This window comes from Schistocerca piceifrons, chromosome X (genome assembly GCF_021461385.2).
Source record: "Schistocerca piceifrons isolate TAMUIC-IGC-003096 chromosome X, iqSchPice1.1, whole genome shotgun sequence".
Lineage (NCBI taxonomy): Eukaryota > Metazoa > Arthropoda > Insecta > Orthoptera > Acrididae > Schistocerca > Schistocerca piceifrons.
The window spans coordinates 405,732,903-405,753,697 of record NC_060149.1 but is presented as its reverse complement, the minus strand read 5'-3'; positions in this window follow the sequence as shown (position 1 = coordinate 405,753,697).

Below are 20,795 nucleotides of genomic sequence, written 5' to 3'. Positions count from 1 at the left end.
TCTAAACTGTAGTTTTTCAGATATGGAGAAATACACTTTTTAAGTCAATTCCACAGACATTTTTCATTCAAAAGACATAAATGTTTATATTCTATAAAATTTTGTGAATCAAGTCAACAATCCACAACTAAGATGAGCTTTCTGATGTCTTCAAGCAATACATACTAAAATAAAGTGTATTAATATTTATAACAGGACTGTTTATATTTGGTAAATATGTACTAGTTATTCAGCTATTCATTCAAATAATTATGGACATGTGTTTAAAAATCACGGTACTATCAAAAGTTCTGCTATGCTTCAGTTAATAAGGAGATTTCCATTCTGCATAAATGTTATATAAACTGGCATTTTGTTGTCATACCTCAGCAAAAGGGAAGGGAAACAAAGAGAATAACAGAATAGAGAGCAAGGAGCAATGGTATGAATATAAAATTTATGTTGATGAGAAATGACAACAGATATGTGGTATGACACATTCATTTATTTTTCCGTCTCATTTAAAGTTTCATAGTAATAATTATGAAACTAATGTTCAGTCAGCATTATGACCTGTTTTCAGCCATAGATATTGCAGCTTTCTCATTTGTTTCCCAGTAAAATAACCACATGCACAATTGCAATAATATTTCAAAATTATGGTATTTGATATTGTTATACTAACATTTAACTAAATTCTAATATCAGTTTATAGATTGCGAGGTCACATGAGCTGTGACAGCAAAATGTTTAAAGGTGAATGAAAAATCATATATCAGCTGATAATTTCAGTTGGTAACAATAATGCAACACAATAAAATCTTTCTTTAAAAATTAAATGCATATAATTTTTAATGACTCTTCTAATCTTTACGTTAAGCAATAACAACAAGTCAGAAATGTATCCAATATTTAATATTTAAAATCTCACCAATACTTTTAACTTTTGACCTGTAAGACATAATTATGTTTTAACTGCTCAAAGCAATCTGAAATAGTCAAGAAAATTTATAGATGTGTTAGAGTTCATGCCTTCTTTTTTTAATAGTAACAGAGTTCGTGTATTTTTAATGGATTGGAGCTATTTTTCTTTTTCTTTTGTCATAGGATTTTAATAAAATGCATCATTGTTTAATATTACAGTATGCAAATTTTCAGAGACAGCAGGAGACAAAGTGTCAGCCTCTTAAAACTAATTCCCACAATGTAAATGGACACAAACTATACACAAATCAGTCATGAAGTGAAGAACTGCATAATAATTTGTATCTTGCATTAAATAAAATATTTTGGCTCATGGTCTTAATATATGATTAAATTTCACCTTACCTGAATATACATTACAAATCATTCCCTTGACATTCACCAGTGAGTAATGCTTTTCTTGTCGCATGCACCTGTAAATGAGTAGTGTGCGTGTGCGCGCGCGTGTGCGTGTGTGTGTGGGAGAAGTGACTCTGAGATTCAAAAGAAAAATGCTACCATAGTACATGTACTGTGGAATGGTTAGATTAACAAGTTTGTGACACGTAGAAATGACTACGTATGAAAATGTCCTCTTAAATTTACTAGCCAGTGCACAGTCAAGATGACGTGCTGAATGAAGAATAATTGTTGTTTTACAACTTACATGGACCTTTACTATGAAATTACAATACTTGTTTTCATCTTATCCCCACTATGAGTAAAATCTTATGAATCAACCAGGTATGAATGTATAAAGTGTCATGTTTCATACTCCAGGATCATTATGTACTAAAAATGTACAAACATGTTCTTGCTTGCAAGTTCATGTCCCTATATCCCTTGTATCTCCCTGATAACAGGATAGAAATGCTTTTGTGAATGTTTTGCAAGAGAATATGAGGCTACCAAAGTTCATAATTTTCTGACAGTACATTACAGCATTCATTTGCTATGTGAATAATATGATAAAGACTGTGCACACTAATAATACTTTTCTTACAGAACAGTTGCGTAATTCATTTTTACCAATTTATGAATGTTCTATGGATTAGAAACCTGCTAGATCATAATCAATATATATATAATCTTATGGGTAGATAAGGATATTTAAATCAAGTAATATTATTCAGGTTAGAAGACATTGACACATTATTACTGAAATACAATCACTTCTCTAAATTCAAGCACTTTCAAATAAATCAGAATTACTCACAAGTTAAAATTGCTTATCTAACATTACATATAGGAAGCGTCCTCATCTACACTTAATCAGAGAATTATTTTAGTTTCTTCAGATTGAATTGAAGGAAAATATTAAAATGTATTTCACTTCTGTAAGTACAGTTTTTCAAGGTGGAAACAATACTTATGTGCTTCTTTCATATCCTGTACTGTATAACCATTATCATGAGTCCTTGAACACCTTTATCAGAATTCATTCTCTTGTGTGTGTTTATTACTAATGAGTAATAACAGAATAAAAAATATATATTTCTACCTTTGTTAGGGGCTTCCATAACTTCATGAAAGGAAATTTAAAATTCAGTTCACAATGCTGTATCATTTTACTTTCTGTATCACATATATCTAAACAAACAATGCATTGTAGCTTCAGCTTGAATTTTATCAAAGTCAGATGGATATATTTCCAGCTTAAAGCCTATGTGGTAACATTCATTACTTAATCACTCTGTATTTCAATGCACTATTGTACGATTTGTTTCAAAGTGGCATGACTGCAGTTTTTCTGACGAAAAATGTTGATTAGTTTAAAAAAAATTATCAAAGCTCTTAGGAACTGTAAAGCAAAAATATTACCAATTTGATAACACTTATTTCGGTAAATACATATTTTTTTTAACTTAATAGTAAAATACATTGTCCATATTTCCTTTGATTTTAATTCAGAGGCTTTTCTTCCAAAACAGAGTTCTAAATTCAGAGATTACAAGTTTTGCAGACATAATTTGTTCATATGGAATTCAAATATGGGCTGTCATTGTTTCTTCTACGGAAACACATTAAACATGATATTAGTGGTAAATCCAGGGTAGTATTCATATCTATGTGATTAATTTCAATTTAAGAATTTTTAAGATAAAATCACTTCTGCTTTAATACTTTATTTATAAACATGACGAGTTTTGCAGTATTGTAGCTGCCTCATCACATGCAATAAAATCAAATCATATTCAGATCAGAAGCGATAATGGAATGACCCAGTGTCCATAGTCAGCAATATTTCAATAAGAGGAGGAAGTCAAATATAAAACGGCATAAGACAATATAGAATGCTCTCATGATACCATGAGTACGAGTATCTGGTGAGCTAATATATACACCAGAAAAGTGGTTAAAAACTGACTGTATACAATCATCTATGGGATTATGTATAATTAAGCAGCATTAACCACTGGAATGTTCAGTGTCCTTTTATGACATTTTATATTTGATGTCCACTGCTTAGCAAAAAATTGCTGACTGACAATGAATGCTTGGTCATTCCATTCTGTTTTATGATCAGAACATGATTTGATTTTATTGCACCTGATGATGCAGCTAAAATGCTGCAAAACTAGTCATGCTTATAAATAAAGTACTTACAGCTGAAGTGGTTTTATCTTCAAAATGATATATCTAGGCTATGGCTGCCCTGACTAGAAATTCATCTGCAGTATGGAAATTTGTATGTCACAAGAGTTCAATAGTAACTATTTCAGAAACTTTTTTGTAGTCATGCCATACCTATGAAACATGCTTGTTGTAATATATCGCATGATACTTTTCTTCAATGCACACATCACATAACCACAACTTTACAGCATTGTAAACACCAAAAATACTTCACATATATTCAGTTGCATTTTATATGCTATTTTATCAATATAGAAAGTATGAAAAATAAATTATCGCTGTTTAAGATGATATTGTATTACCTTATAATGTAACAAATAATAAATCATATCACTGAATATAGAAATTTTATGCAGAGTATTGAATCTTATGTTTACAGAAATTTTATGTCATTTGCTATTTTGGTAGTATGCTGTACTAAAACCAGTATTTGTAACTGTCGATTCTAAACAATAATGTTAAAACTTACATTAACATGACATTCCAATCACAATGCGTGTATCAGGAATTTTGATGAGGCAGTAGTTAATAAACTGTGATGAGTATTTGTTTGATAACAGAAATTTTGAAAACAATTTAAACATTAAATACAAGGCTGTGATCTCTCAAAAATATGTAATTTTACTGCAAAAATCAAATATGTTTAAAATATAGTGTCACAGAACTGATCTGAAAATATGAGCCATCATATAATAAAAACTTATGATGTTATAGGACATGTGTTTCATTTTTCAAGTTTTCCCTGTATTAATCCTTTTTTCCTCTGTCAGTAAAGTAGTTTTGAATTGTGCAAAGTTACATAAGATGACATAGTGTTTCAGTGCACCCTTTTTTTTTTTTACAATAAAAGCAACTAGCAAACAAAACGTGGGAGGTTTTTTTCACTTGGATGAGTCTTATACCACTGTATAAATTCAGTTTTATGAAAGAGTAGTACAGTCTTTGGGAAGTGTCAAATATTTACAGATTGATGAAGCACAAAAACTTGAAATATCTTTGTCAGTACTACTGCAACTATAACCAGATAACAAAACTGGAACCCAGGCCAAAATTGGTACTGCAAATGATGGAGATATTTTACAAGCAGAACCTATTCTTTCAAAACATATGCTATATGATAATTAAAATCACTTGAACTAAAATTTCAAACTCTTGAATGGCGTCAATATTTGTGATGTATATGATCAATTTTGGGCAAATCAGACCACTGTTTAATACATGGACAGGATGTTATCAATCACAAGCAGTGTTGAAACATGCACCAGCTCTGATACCAGTCATAACTACCATCCTCTCCACATTTTAATTTTGAAGATGGCTTAATTTTGCCAAAAATGGTCATTATAATAAAAAATTCATTCTCTGGACTGTGCTTGATTCATAAAATTATGAAACAAGATCATAGTTCCCCCCCCCCCCCCCCCCCCCATGAAAGGTGTACCTTGCCGTTGGTGGGGAGGCTTACCTGCCTCAATGATACAGATAGCAACCACGATGGAGGGGTATCTGTTGAGAGGCCAGACAAACGTGTGGTTCCTGAAGAGGGGCAGCAGCCTTTTCAGTAGTTGCAGGGGCAACAGTCTGGCTGATTGACTGACTTGGCCTTGCAACACTAACCAGAACGGCCTTGCTGTGCTGGTACTGCGAACGGCTGAAAGCAAGGGGAAACTACAATCATAATTTTTCCCGAGGGCATGCAGTTTAACTGTATGATTAAATGATGATGGCGTCCTCTTGGCTAAAATATTCTGGAGGTAAAATAGTCCCCCATTCGGATCTCCGTGCGGGGACTACTCAAGAGGATGTCGTTATCAGGAGAAAGAAAACTGGCATTCTACGGATCGGAGTGTGGAAGTCAGATCCCTTAATCGGGCAGGTAGGTTAGAAAATTTAAAAAGGGCAATGGATAGGTTAAAGTTATATATAGTGGGAATTAGTGAAGTTCGGTGACAGGAGGAACAAGACTTTAGGTCAGGTGAATACAGGGTTATAAATAAAAAATCAAATAGGGGTAATGCAGGACTAGGTCTAATAATGAATAAAAAAATAGGAGTGCGGGTAAGCTACTACAAATAGCATAGTGAATGCATTATTGTGGCCAAGATAGACACGAAGCCCATGCCTACTACAGTAATACAGGTTTATATGCCAACTAGCTCTGCAGATGAAGAAGAAATTGATGAAATGTATGATGAGATAAAAGAAATTATTCAGGTAGTGAAGGGAGACGAAAATTTAATAGTCATGGGTGACTGGAATTCGACAATAGGAAAAGGAAGAGAAGGAAATGTAGTAGGTGAATATGGATTGGGGCTAAAAAATGAAAGAGGAAGCCGCCTGGTAGAACTTTGCACAGAGCATAACTTAATCATAGCTAACACTTGGTTCAAGAATCATGAAAGAAGATTGTATACATGGAAGAACCCTGGAGATACTAGAAGGTTTCAGATAGATTATATAATGGTAAGACAGAGATTTAGGAACCAGGTTTTAAATTGTAAAACATTTCCGGGGGCAGATGTGGACTCTGACCACAATCTATTGGTTATGAACTGTAGAGTAAAACTGAAGAAATTGCAAAAAGGTGGGAATTTAAGGAGATGGGACCTGGATAAACTGAAAGAACCAGAGGTTGTACAGAGTTTCAGGGAGAGCATAAGGGAACAATTGATAGGAATGGGGGAAAGAAATATGGTAGAAGAAGAATGGGTAGCTTTGAGGAATGAAATAATGAAGGCAGCAGAGGATCAAGTACGTAAAAAGATGAGGGCTGGTAGAAATCCTTGGGTAACTGAAGAGAGACTGAATTTAGTTGATGAAGGAGAAAATATAAAAATGCAGTAAGTGAAGCAGGCAAAAAGGAATTCAAACCTCTTAAAAATGAGATCAACAGGAAGTGCAAAATTGCTATGCGGGGATGGCTAGAGGACAAATGTAAGGATATAGAGGCTTATCTCATGAGGGATAAGTTAGATACTGCCTACAGGAAAATTAAAGAGACCTTTGGAGAAAAGAGAACCACTTGCATGAATATCAAGAACTCAGATGGAAACCCAGTTCTAAGCAAAGAAGGGAAAGCAGAAAGGAAGAAGGAGTATATAGAGGGTCTATGCAGGGGCGATGTTCTTGAGGACAATATTATGGAAATGGAAGAGGAGGTAGATGAAGATGAAATGGGAGATATGATACTGCGTGAAGAGTTTGACAGAACACTGAAAGATCTAAGTTGAAACAAGGCCCCAGGAGTAGACAACATTCCATTAGAACTACTGACAGCCTTGTGAGAGCCAGTCCTGACAAAACTCTACCATCTGGTGAGCAAGATGTATGAGACAGGCGAAATTCCCTCAGACTTCAAGAACAATATAATGATTCCAATCCCAAAGAAAGTAGGTGTTGACAGATGTGAAAATTACCGAACTATCAGTTTAATAAGTCACAGCTGCAAAATACTAACGCGAATTCTTTACAGACGAATGGAAAAACTGGTAGAAGCGGACCTCGGGGAAGATCAGTTTGCATTCCGTAGAAATGTTGGAACACGTGAGGCAATACTGACCCTACGTCTTATCTTAGAAGAAAGATTAAGGAAAGGCAAACCTACATTTCTAGCATTTGTAGACTTAGAGAAAGCTTTTGACAATGTTGACTGGAATACTCTCTTTCAAATTCTGAAGGTGGCAGGGGTAAAATACAGGGCGTGAAAGGCTATTTACAATTTGTACAGAAAGCAGATGGCAGTTATGAGAGTCGAGGGACATGAAAGGGAAGCAGTGGTTGGGAAGGGAGAGAGACAGGGTTGTAGCCTGTCCCTGATGCTATTCAATCTGTATATTGAGCAAGCAGTAAAGGAAACAAAAGAAAAGTTCGGAGTAGGTATTAAAATCGATGGAGAAGAAATAAAAACTTTGAGGTTTCCCGATGACATTGTAATTCTGTCAGAGACAGCAAAGGACTTGGAAGAGCAGTTGAACAGAATGGACAGTGTCTTGAAAGGAGGGTACAAGATGAACATAAACAAAAGCAAAACAAGGATTATGGAATGTAGTCGAATGAAGTCGGGTGATGCTGAGGGAATTAGATTAGGAAATGGGACACTTAAAGTAGTAAAGGAGTTTAGCTATTTGGGGAGCAAAATAACTGATGATGGTTGAAGTAGAGAGGATATAAAATGTAGACTGGCAATGGCAAGGAAAGCGTTTCTGAAGAAGAGAAATTTGTTAACATCAAGTATAGATTTAAGTGTCAGGAAATTGTTTCTGAAAGTATTTGTATGGAGTGCAGCCATGTATGGAAGTAAAACATGGACGATAAATAGTTTACACAAGAAGAGAATAGAAGCTTTCGAAATGTTGTGCTACAGAATAATGCTGAAGATTAGATGGGTAGATCACATAACTAATGAGGAGGTATTGAATAGAATTGGGGAGAAGAGGAGTTTGTGGCACAACTTGACCAGAAGAAGGGATCAGTTGGTAGGACATGTTCTGGGGCATCGAGGGATCACCAGTTTAGTATTGGAGGGCAGTGTGGAGGGTAAAAATCGTAGAGGGAGACTAAGAGATGAATACACTCAGCAGATTCAGAAGGATGTAGGCTGCAGTAGGCACTAGGAGATGAAGAAGCTTGCACACAATAGAGTAGCATGGAGAGCTGCATCAAACCAGTCTCAGGACTGAAGACCACAACAACAACAACAACAATCATAGTTTTCTTCTAGTGACACAAAGCCACTTTTCTGTAAAAATTTTGACCATACTGCAATGGGCATAACAGTGAAATTGATAAATATACACACCATTTTGAAAGTAAATGTAAGAATGTTGAGAATTGCTATGTTGTTTTCTTTGGTGACACTTTATACAGTACCAGTGTGGTAAGCAGTTCGCTATTTTTTCATCTTTGGTCTATTTTCTAAATATAACTGAATAAATAGTTTAATGATCTGTGTACCTGGAAATTTGGTGCACAATAAAATGGGGTAAATTGGAGTAGTTTTGAAGTTTTTTCCTAATAAATTACCACAAATTTTATATAGTATTTATTTCCTATATACTACATGGTATCCTTTAGGTAGTCATCACATACAGCAAATTTTGTTTTCTACTCACTACAATATTTAGACAGTCTTTTTTATATCAGTGTTGCAATTGACCACAGGATATGGGTCAATAGAGACACATATGTGAATTGGTCTTGTTATCCCCTGACAGTGCTCTTATGCGGTTAATAGGGACAAGAAGTAGGTCATTAAAAGGTAACTGGCCATTGATAAATGAAGTATTTTACTTCAACTAGTAAATATTATACAAAATATTAAAAACTTAAAAATATTTCATAGAAAAAATATACACTTTTAGCAAGTGTTTTCACTGCGAGTGTAGGGTCCTCAGTGGCATTTTGTATTTTAAAGAACTGCTTCATAAGTCTTCTTGAATTCACACTCATTAGTCATTAGGTACGTGTGGAAAAACAAAAACACTTGAATCTGTTTTGCAAATAAAAGTTCTATTGTACACGTCATTTGACAATTTTCCCAAGATCTGAGCAAGATGGTGGAATGGTTAGCCCACTAGACTTGCGTTCAGGAAGATGACATTTCAAATCCACATCAAGCTATCCAGATTTAGGTTTTCCATGGTCTCTCTAAACTGTTCCAGGCAAATACTTCGATAGTTCCTTTGAAAGAGCATGGTCAGTTTCCTTCCCCATACTTGAAGGATTCTGAGCTTGTACTCCGTCTCTAATGATCTCAGGGTTGATGGACATTAATCCCTAATCATCCTTCCTTCCTGCAAGACTTTCTCTCTGTATTTTTTATTCTCTGTACTGTAATGAAAATCCACCTGCTCTTCCTCCCATCTGAGCATTCACAGTTATTCATACTGTTTGCTTCATTATCTTCGTCAGTGACTTCATGGACACCAGATGTTTCACTTTGTGTGTCACTCACTTCAGGCTTTTAACACCCTCCTTTATTGCTCTTGAAGTCTTCAATTATAGCACTTTTGGCAGCAAGAACATTCAACCCTTTTTACAGAAATTTTTGGCTGCTCTTGGCCCTAATGCCTTTCTTTCAGAAATGTGGTCAGGCTGTCACTCAGGTCATTTTTCTCATTGTCATTCTCATCTTCAGTTTCAGGATGCAACATATTTAAGACTGTATTCCTGTTGATATTAAATTCTGATGTTATTTCTTATTCTTGAGATGTGTCCATGACATGAAGGATTTCTTACTGTATTTTATCAAATACATTAGCTTTGGTTTCCATTTAGCATTTTCAGACACCTTATGCCAGCTCTGTTTTATTGTCAGGAATAGTGCAATATCTAATAGTTGAGTTATGTGTGTGGAGTTTTCTGGTAGGAACACAAAAGTAATTTTGAGTTCCTCAGATAGTTTTTCTCAGGTGGAGATAAACGTGAACTCAAACTATCACCTACAACAATTTTTTTTTCTATAAATTCTACGAGAGTAAAGCATTACAATTCTCTGGAACCAGTCTGCAAATGTAATTCCCTCCATCCAAACAGATCTGGTCGCTTTATAGAAAGTTGCAGTCAGGCTTCCTTCACACCACAAATCATGCAAATTGGAAGATGTCTGTTGATTCTGCCACTCTTCATTTAGATTGGCTATTTTTCGCATCAATTGCAGGAAAACTCTTTGCTTTTGTTTTCCGATCACACGTTGATCGGTTTCAATGTTTATCTCTGTTACATGGGAAGTAGGGGAGATTGGAGCACTCTGAACCACAAGGCACAATGAATCAGGTAGCATAATTTCAGTATAAGGTGGTAATTATTTTTTCCTCTGTGCATATGTTGTCAGTACTGCTCTACTGACTGCCATTAGTTTTCTGCGGGATCTAGTTCCCGCCATTAGCGCTGTACTGGTGATATGTTACTTTCGTGACGGTGAAGTAATTTTTGGAGAAGTAGATAGACTTTGTCACCAAATTTTAGAGAAAGTAAGTCATTGTAACAATATCAATACTGTATTTTAATGATATAGATCTTCAAATATTAACAATGTTCATACATAACCTCACATGAGCTTTGTTTGAAATATGTACTGTTGTGGCACATTGAACCAAGCTCTCCCAGAGCACAATGAGCCAGGGTTCATTGTGCCCCAGGGTGGTCCATTGTGCCCCAGGAATCTTTTAACTGTCCAGTACACGCACTCTGTACTTTGTTTCCTTAGCAAGGGTAAAAACATATGTGTAGGTATTTAAGGCTTTTAAATTACAGACGTTCAGCAGTCCTGTTTTATATTATCAGGTTTGAAAATGGTTCGTTCATACCGCAGGGAGATGGGCAGAGGTAAAACTGGCCATGATGTTATGCAAGAAGTTGTACAGGATGTTCTTAATAAGGAAATGGCAGTTCGCCATGCAGCTAAATCTCATTCAATACCGTACCCTGCTCTTTGACAATATGTTCAAACAATTAAATGTGGTTCCAGTGAAAGATTGACACCAAACTATGACAATCGTATGGTATTTTCTGTGGAGTAGGAGAAAGAATTAGTGGAGTATTTGTTGCATTCTTCTAAGATATGCTTTGGTCTTGACACTAAAACATGCAGGTGCTTAGCAAGTGAGCTGGCTTTGAAAAATGATCTGAAATGTCCTGAGAACTGGACGGAGGGAATGGCTGGTGCAGACTGGTTCTATGGGTTCATAAAACGAAATCCCAGTTTAAGTATCTGAACCCCAGAGGGCTGCAGCTTATTCAGGGCAATGTCCTTTAATCGGTATACTGTTTTGAATTTCTTCAAAAACTTGAAATACCTTTACCAGAGATACCCTACTTTCACTGATGGTACAAGGGTTTTCAATCTAGATGAAACCAGTACCCCCACTGTACCAGATATGCTCCAAAGGGAGTGGCACAAAAGGTAAGTAAACAGATTTCTCAAGCTACTAGTGGAGAACGTGGTGTCTTTGTGACCACCTGTTGCATAATCAGTGCAGGTGGTACTTTCCTGCCCCCAGCAATGATACTTCCTCGAGTACATTTTAAACAACATAAGTTCAAATGGCTCTGAGCACTATGGGACTCAACATCTATGGTCATCAGTCCCCAAAACAACATAAGTAATGCACCTACAGGCACCTTGGGGTTAGCAACAAAGTCTGGCTGGATGAATAGCGAACTTTTTGTCGATGTCATGAAACATTTCATCCACAGAGCCAGTAGCAGCAAAGACAATCCTGTGCTTCTAATTTTAGACAATCATGAAAGCCATCTGTCAATTGAGGTAATAGATGTAGCAAAAGCCAATGGGGTGGTTATGCTAACTATACCCTCACATACCTCAAACAAACTGCAGCCTCTAGATGTAGGAATGTTCTCTTCATTCAAGGGAACTTATTACTCAGCATTAAATTCAAAACTCCTACACAGGAAAGGCACTCCTCTCACCATTTGTAAAGTAGCTGCATATGTCAGAATTGCTCATGATAGATCAATGACACCCACTAACATATGTTCCGCTTTCAAGAAATGTGGAATATTTCCATTTGATGAAGACATCCTCCCTGACGAAGATTTTATGGTCAGCGAAGTAACAGACAGTGTCATGGAGGCAAACAGGACAACTTCAGATGTTAATTCTCTCCATCATATCAAGGATACACTATCTGCAGGACAAGCCTCAGTCAATGTCAGCCAGTCACAAGATCTGCAGCAAGCAGGACCATCTGCAGTGCTTAACACCCAAACAGTTTTTCCTAATGGAGTATCTCCTGAAATAATTCGAGGATATCCAAAAGCAGAGAACAGAAAGAAGAGCAATAAACATAAGAGAGGATGAAGTTTAATTGCAACTGATACACCGGAGAAAGATTTGTTGCAAGCCACAAAATATCCCAATAAAAAGGTCAACCGGAAGCTTTATGAGTAGGAATCAGATGACGACATTAGTGAGGTGCATTATGAAGAGAGTGACACCAATGCGGATGTGTCTGGTGAATCTGAGTACAACTTTGAAGACTTGGACAAATCACCAGAAACAGATGATTTCATTCTGAAGAAATTGGAACTGAAAAACAAAACACCGGTTTACCATGTGGGGAAGATTTTGAAACTGAAGGATGATATCATTTTTGAGAAAAAGTGAAAAAATGGGAGGGAAGTTTTATTTTCCTCAGGTAAAGGATGAAGCTTTTGTTCCAGCTAATAACATACTTTATGTGATCCCATGATCTGCTACTGATGGTGTGACAAAGAGACATAAATCATATTTCAAATTTGGAATCAGTTTCGAGTCCATTGATGTTACATGATTGTGTGCCTACAGATTTAATTATGAGAATCTCACTTGGAATATATGTAAACATTATGTTTAAAGTACATTTACACTTACTTTGTATGGTAAATAGGTTCTTTCAATGAACCTGTTCATTGCGCCCCACATTTACCAAATTTTCTTCGAAGGCATGCAGCTAAAAACAATTAATGACAATGCAATCATATAAGGCCATTTGATACTTGATTGATTAAACTGTAACATCTGTAAATCACAACTCTGTAATAAAATTATTGGATGAGTAACATGGAGAAATATTTTTTGTGGTTCAATGTGCCCCACTCTCCCCTACTTAAGTTTTACTTGTGGATAGCTTGACCAGTGAAGTGCTAGGGCGTGGTCATGCCATGTGTGCATCTAGAATTTGAAAGCAAGAAGTAGAGACAGTTGTACAGGACCAGTCAATCTATTGTTGTCAGACGTGGGCAGTCCTAAGTGGTCTCGCCATGTAGTGCAGTGCATGTTACTGAGAGTTAGTCAGCACTGAGCAGTTTTACTTACAGAGTGTTTGTATCAGACAAGCTGTTGTCTGACAATTCTGCTGCCACTCCGTTGAAGAGACGCGTAATACAAGTACTGGTATTGAGAGTGGCTTCATTACTGTATCTTGAGAGAGCGGGCTGTATTGTTTGGACTGATTAGGACAAGCACATGTCGCTCCTCTGTTTTTTTTTTCTGCTGATCGATTGTTATTGTTTTTCTCATGGTTTGGTGTGTTATGCAGAGGCGTTGTGACTGATTAGCTTTTCTTATGAACCATGCAGCAGAGTGACGATTACACTGAGATCAATATATAGCGTTTTCATGCATTCGTGTCCCATGTTGAACCCACGATTGGGAGATAGTAAGTCGTTGTTTTAATCACCAAACAGATTGGTAACATTTATGTGTGTGTGATTGTCGATTCAGGGATCGAGCAGAATGTGACTGTTTTAGTCGCACATGGTTTGTGTTGTATTAATAATTTACGTGTTGGTTTGCCATAGCGATCTATAGATATTATAATAATGTATGCATGTATGTTCCACATCTCCTAAACACTGGACTGATTTCAACCAAATTTGGTACACACATTACTTACTGTCTGTAAAGAATCGCTGTGTGGGCAAGAGCTGCCTAGCTATGAAAAGGGAGGAGGTGAAAAAGCACTGTGGCCCACGACATGTTTGAAAATGAGAGCATTTAGTGACTTGCGACAAACTCTACACGTCATTTCAAACCCTTACGAAACTTTTTCGCTCAGACAGCCTCCACAAAATCATGAAAGGAAGAAAGTTTGCCGCTTACCGTACAAGCCTGCATTTTCTCTTTTCATGCAGTAAAACTGCAGCATGAAGAATGACGTTTTAATTTATTACTTCTTTACTACTAACTGTATTCGTGACGATTTTGCAGACAGTATTCACATATACCACTGAATGTACCAGCAAAATTTTATCGTTGTGCGTCACCTACTTCTGGAGATATGATTTCATAAATACTGAGATGCGGGAAAAACCGCCACATCATGAATACGTAACGTTTAAATATGTTACTTCTTTGCTGCTAATTTTGTACGCCGCCGGTAACTGAGTGGACGCCGGCACGGTAGCTCAGCGTGTTCGTTCAGCAGGGTTAGCTAACCTCTGCAACAAAAAAAACTGAGTGAATGGCTCAAAGCAGAACCTAAACGTGTGTCATCGGACGTCCGCCTCGGACAAATTCAACGAACAATCACGAACAAAATGACATTAAAAAAAAAAATCGTCAGCACGACTAAATGTCAATTGTAAGAGCCTGGGGTCGATTCCCATCTGGGTCGCAAATTTTCTCTGCTCTGGGAGCGGGTGTTGAGTTGTTGTAATCATCAACATTTCATCCCCATCGACGCGCAAGTCGCCGAAGTGGCGTCAAATCGAAAGACTTGCCCCCCGTGAACGTTCTACCCGACGGGAAGCCCTAGTCACACGACATTTTTTTTCTACTAATTCTATTCAAAACACATTTCGCAGACAGTATCCACATATGCCACTGAATGTACCTACAAATATATATCATTCTAGGACACACAGTTCGGGAGATATGACGTCAAATACTGAGATGCGCAAAAAACTGCCACATCATGCAAGGCGTTTGAATTTATTACCTCTTTACTACTAACTCAGTTAGAACACATTTCGCAGACAGTACCACATATGTCGCTGAATGTACTTACAATAATACATCATTGTATGACACAGTTCAGGGGATACAATGTCATGTTGAGCTGCATGAAAATGGAACTGCAGGGCGAAATTCGCTACAGATACAGATGAAATATGTGTACAGATACGTCTGAAATATGTTAAATTTATGTCAAACATATTGGCATCTGCCTACAAGGGCAAAGCCACAAGGTAAAAAACTCGTCCTATAATCCTGAAGAGATTTCAACCAAATTTGGTAATCATATTAGTTACGATCTGGAAATAAATACTCTGGATGTAAGAACCACCGGCCTCCTATTGGGGTGCGGGTGGTAACATGGACAGACATGGGGCTAGGAGGAGATGGACAGAGAGAGAAGCGGAAGAAGAAGACGGACACAGGTAGGGGGGCGAGGTGATGGACAGAGATAGGGTAGGGGGAAATGAACAGAGAGAGGGAAGAGAGGGCGATGGACAGAGTAGCGGAAAATGAGGTGATGGACAGAGGAAGGGAGGAGGAGAAAGATGTGCGAAGATAAGAGGAAGAGGAGTTGGACAGAAGGAGTGGGGGGGGGGGGAGAAAATGGACAGAGAAAGAGAAGAGGAGGAGGTGGGTGGAGATAAGGGAGTGGATGAGATAGACACAGGAAGGAAAGACGAGGAGATGGGCAGAGAGAGGGGGAGGGAGAGGAAAAGATGGACAGAGGGAGGGAGGGAGGAGGAGCAAATGAACAGAGAGGGGGTAGCAGTAGATGGACAGAAGGGCAAGAGGAGATGGAAGGGGAAGGAGGAGATGATCTAGTAGACGACTGGAATAAATAGTTTACCAGGTAATGCCGGGTACACAGCTAGTACGTTATAAATTTTATAAGATGAATTCTCGATACTAGAGGATTATATAGTGAAACAGAAGTTCATATCTGAGTAGGAGTCGTAGTATATCATAAGATACATGAAAATGAAGTGGAAGAACTTAAGAGAGGCATACACGAAAAAAAAATTGTCAAAATGTGGTACTGGCCAGGCTGTGAATAAGTAATAATCCAGTTTTACTGGACTGAACATATGAGGTCCTTGGACTGTACACTAGAAGCACGACTAGCAAAGTCAAACGTACTTTCAGGAGAAACAGTAACAGATAGTGTAGAGAACGAATGATCTTGAAGAGTAATTGCAGGAAGAATGCACGAAAATTTTGGTACCACCCACAACACAAAAGAAGACAGCAGCAAAGAGGTGAGAAAACAGAGACTAATTGCTGCTGATAAATGTATGACCAGTTACTTGCAAAACAAACATCTATATAAATATAAGCATGATGAAGTAGCTCTTTATTGCTAAGTTGCGCAAAAAAAGATAAAACGTTTGACAGTTCAGTCAGAGGCAAAACTTTAAGTACAACTGGAATAATTATTTGTGGAAAATGAGCTCGCTGAATTAGATGAGCAACTTCTAACACATGCCCCTCCAAGCCATTCAGTAGACTCGGCTCCCAATGATCTCCATGAACTCGCTGTATATGATGTTACTGGCGCAGCAACTAATGAAGTATCGAAGTATCATCAGACATGAATTCTGCTAACATCACCCTGACCACGGTTTCAGTGATGACAAATTTTGCACATAAATAATGGAACTTTAACTGGTTAGAAATAAGTGTTGTGCTGGACGAAAATTCAGTACACTCGTAGGGGCAATGGTGGGTTGTTTACCTTGCTTTGCGAGGAGTCCAAGTGGATACTATAACACAGAAAAATACTAGTTCACTTTATAATAAAGCAGATAAGAAGAATTACTTAACTAAATGTCATATCGGCCGCCGCACAGCAGCCGTCAACTCGGAGCGGCGTACTACAACACGCGCGGCACACAGCGAGTACCACTGGCGCCGCACACGATGTCAACAACTGGCGCAAGTGAACGCGTCATCGCGGGGTCAGCGGCAGCGTACACACCACTATCGATACGGATTACCCTGGCGGCGCTGCCCTTGCCACCAGAGTGAGCAACCGTATAAGGGCGCCATCTACCAACACTCTGATTGGCCGGACCTGCGGATTTAAGAGAGCTCCCTGAGCCCGTTTAACCAGTTCAGTCTTCGCCGATGACTGTGTTACTACCCGGCTGCTGGATTCACGACGACAGAACCGTACTGTGGCCTCCCTGGCTGGAAGCTTGCGACGCGTCGGTATCGACTCGTTGGCAGTGGTTTGGACTTGTATTCTCAACTAGTGACTCTAATTTCTCCTTGGCGCTACAACCAGCGAAGTGTTGTGTAGTCGAACTTAAGTTTTGTTTTGAGTGACAGAAGGTCAAATAAATTTGGTTATCACGGAATATTTGTTGTGTCACAGTGCGGACATAACACTAAACTTATCACTTGACACGAACAAAATACAAGTCTCACTCAGAGTACATTTAACAATAACTTCTACGTACAGTTTTGCCTAATACATTAATCACACAGCTGGCAAACTAGAAGACAATGCTGCTCTCTTAGTGAGCGGTACTGTTCCTTGCTGTAAGTAGAAGAGTGGCTGCGGGAGCATAGCGAACGTTTTTGGGCGTAGCGACGACGGTGCTGCTCACTTGTTGATGGGACTTGCAGCCACAATTTTCTCTTGTAATTGCATTGTGAGGTATGAACATTGCTTTGTCATCTAGCTCTTCAGACGACGCCCCCCCCCCCTTATCCCCGCAAAGCTCCGCACCACCATTAGGTAAGGCAGTGGCGCCTGATAACAGTGGGGGGTGGGCTGGATCCAGACACAGATGAGGAGACAGGACTGTAACGCTAGTCGATGACACCTCCCTGCCCTCAACCCGGTATCCACCTTGCAAGTGACCAGAAATATCAGTCGAAAAACCAGTCACAGGATGCACACCTGCACTGAGAGACACAGACACACTGTTCAGGCAAACAGCAAGGTGATCCTCTCGGTTGGCGATATGACTGTGCGGGGGCAGCGCATGTAACGGAAATGCCGTGTGGCTAGGGCCTCCCGTCGGGTATAGTCTGTCGGTAAACTGGTAAAGTGAAGAGCGAGCGAGCGAGTCCCCACTCTGCCAACCCAGCTACGTCACAGGGTGCTTCTGCGGGCTGTTTCACGACGTAGTACTGGCCCTGTCGTGGCGCGCGCCTTAAAACTGTGGTGACGCCGTGTACAGATACGTCTCGACTGCGTTCATTTTCATACAAATGCATTAAGACCATAAAGAATACAAAAAACGATAGCTTCTTCCGAAACACTACATTATAGAGTAAATATTATTAACATAAGAACGGAAGTCAGAATTCTACTACAAACATAGAACCAAATGCCTGTTCATGTGAATGTATATTCCTCTATTGCTATTCGTAAAACGAAACCCATATAATTCAATCAGTCTGTAGAATTTAAGGCTTGTTCGTACTTTGTGTTTCTACTAAAAGGTAGAAGTTTCCTTTGAAGGACTGCATTGAAACTTAACAATTCTTGCAACACGAAGAGTGTCTAAAAAGTAAGCAGAAATTTATAATTTTATATGTTGTATTAGTCCGATTTGCACTACTTTTTTGTCACTGTCTTTGTAAACATGCCTCAAAAGTACGTGTACAATGTTATGCATATTGGTTGTTTGCTCTGTCGTCAGCTGTCAGAAAGGTTACATGTGTTTTGGAAGCATTAACGAATATTTGTTTCGTAGGAAAATAGATTACAGAATCTGTATTAAATTTTGTTTTAAGAATGGAATAAAGTGTATGAAATCTTTAGAAATGGTAAATATTGCTGTTGGTGAGCCTGTTATGAGTAAACCAAGGGCAGACAAGTGGTATAATCATTTCAAAGCAGGCCTTAAAGGACAGCGGTTTGACAAGCATGGATGAGATTAAAAATGCTCAGTTAAGAGATGTGTAAACTGTTCCGAAGAAACAGCTCCTAAAGTGTTTCGGGAATTGGAAAAAGCACTGGCGTAAGTGTATAGTATGTATTGGGGAATATTTTGAAGATGATAACATTGCTGTAGATTAACAAATAATGTTCTTACCAAAAAATAAAAATGAATATGTGAACGCACCTCAAATGTCAAGCTTTTTCCTTAGAAGTCCAGAATCGATGTACATGTTTCGAAGGAAATTTCAGCAGTGTTTAGAATAGCTATTGCACACATGTTTTAAGCAATGTGTCTTAGAATCAGGTGAACAGTGACGGAGATACAGATTTAGCGGATTATTTTTCCGTTCCTCACTTATGTGTCCTATTGGGTGAGGCTGACGTTTGCATAGATTGCAGCCCTTTAATTGGGACTGGTAATGTTAGCCAACAGTTCTTTTTGGGCCGCCTCCTTAATACACGCTGTAATTACATTAGAGACGATCGAACGCTCGTTACTCCGCAAATACCTCCACTTCTTCGTATTCTGCATATTTTCTTGCAATGCTAGACGATTATCCATCACTTCCGGGTATCGAAGTACATCAGTAAGTATACAAAGTTAACTCACTGAAACTGGCTACTAAGATCCCACGAACAGAAACGACGTATATCACTGTACGCCGATCTACACCGCTAGACCGATAACGGGCAACAGATTTTGGGTCCCCCTGTAGGCCGGTAGCAGCGTTCTTCCGGGCAGGGCCGCTTCCCCACCAAAAGCGCTGATCGCTCCTCAGTTTACAGACAGACTATAGACCGTTCGCCTGGTGCAAGTCGTTCGAGTTGACGCCACTTCGGCGACTTGCGTGTCGATGAGGATGAAGTGATGATGATAAGGACAACACAACACCCAGTCCCTGAGCGGGGAAAATCTCCGACCCAGCCGGGAATCCAACCGGGTCCGTTAGGCATGACATTCCATCGCGCTGACCATTCAGCTACCAGGGGCGGACAGCGCATGTATGGACATCAGCTGAGGCTGCAGGACAGGTGCCGACATCTGTGACAGCGACGGTGGGGGGGCATCGACCTCCAGGGGCACTACTGTTGATGGTACTGGCTGTGACTGGCGAAGAGGAGGCGACTGCTGGTGCGGATCCCAGCAGTGTGCTGGGTCTGTGGGAAAAAATTCTGCGGGAGAATCAGTGACATACTTGGAAGCACACTGCAGCTGGTTCTGGGGATGCCGATGCAGCCCAGCAAAACTTTGTACGACGTAAGAAGAGCGACGGTTGGCCTTTTTAATGACACTGCCCTCCCAACGCTGTTTTTTACGAAACACTTTAAAGAAGACTTCATCCTGTAGCTAAGACTTTGTCTGACCAGGCGAAGTGAAATGTTTCCCAAGTGGCCGCAGAGGATGCAGCAGGATACAGTGTTCAAATTGGTTCAAATGGCTCTGAGCACTATGCGACTTAACTTCTGAGGTCATCAGTCGCCTAGAACTTAGAACTACTTAAATCTAACTAACCTAAGGACATCACACACATCTATGCCCGAGGCAGGATTCGAACCTGCGACCGCAGCGGTCGCTTGGTTCCAGACTGTAGCGCCTAGAACTGCACGGCCACTCCGGCCGGCCTGGGATACAGTGTCTACAACAGTGTAATAATTCAGCTGACTACTTCCTGTCACATGGCAAGGACTGGTAGAAGGACAGAAAAGTTTTTAAGACTTGATCCCTCATGTTGAAGGAACGGAGTTTCTCCATGTAACTTCTCAACATTTGAACTGAATGCGAAAAGGTGCAGTAGTCACATGTTATATACCATTGGTGGCACAAAACTGTTGAAAATCGGCTGACGTGAATTGCGGTCC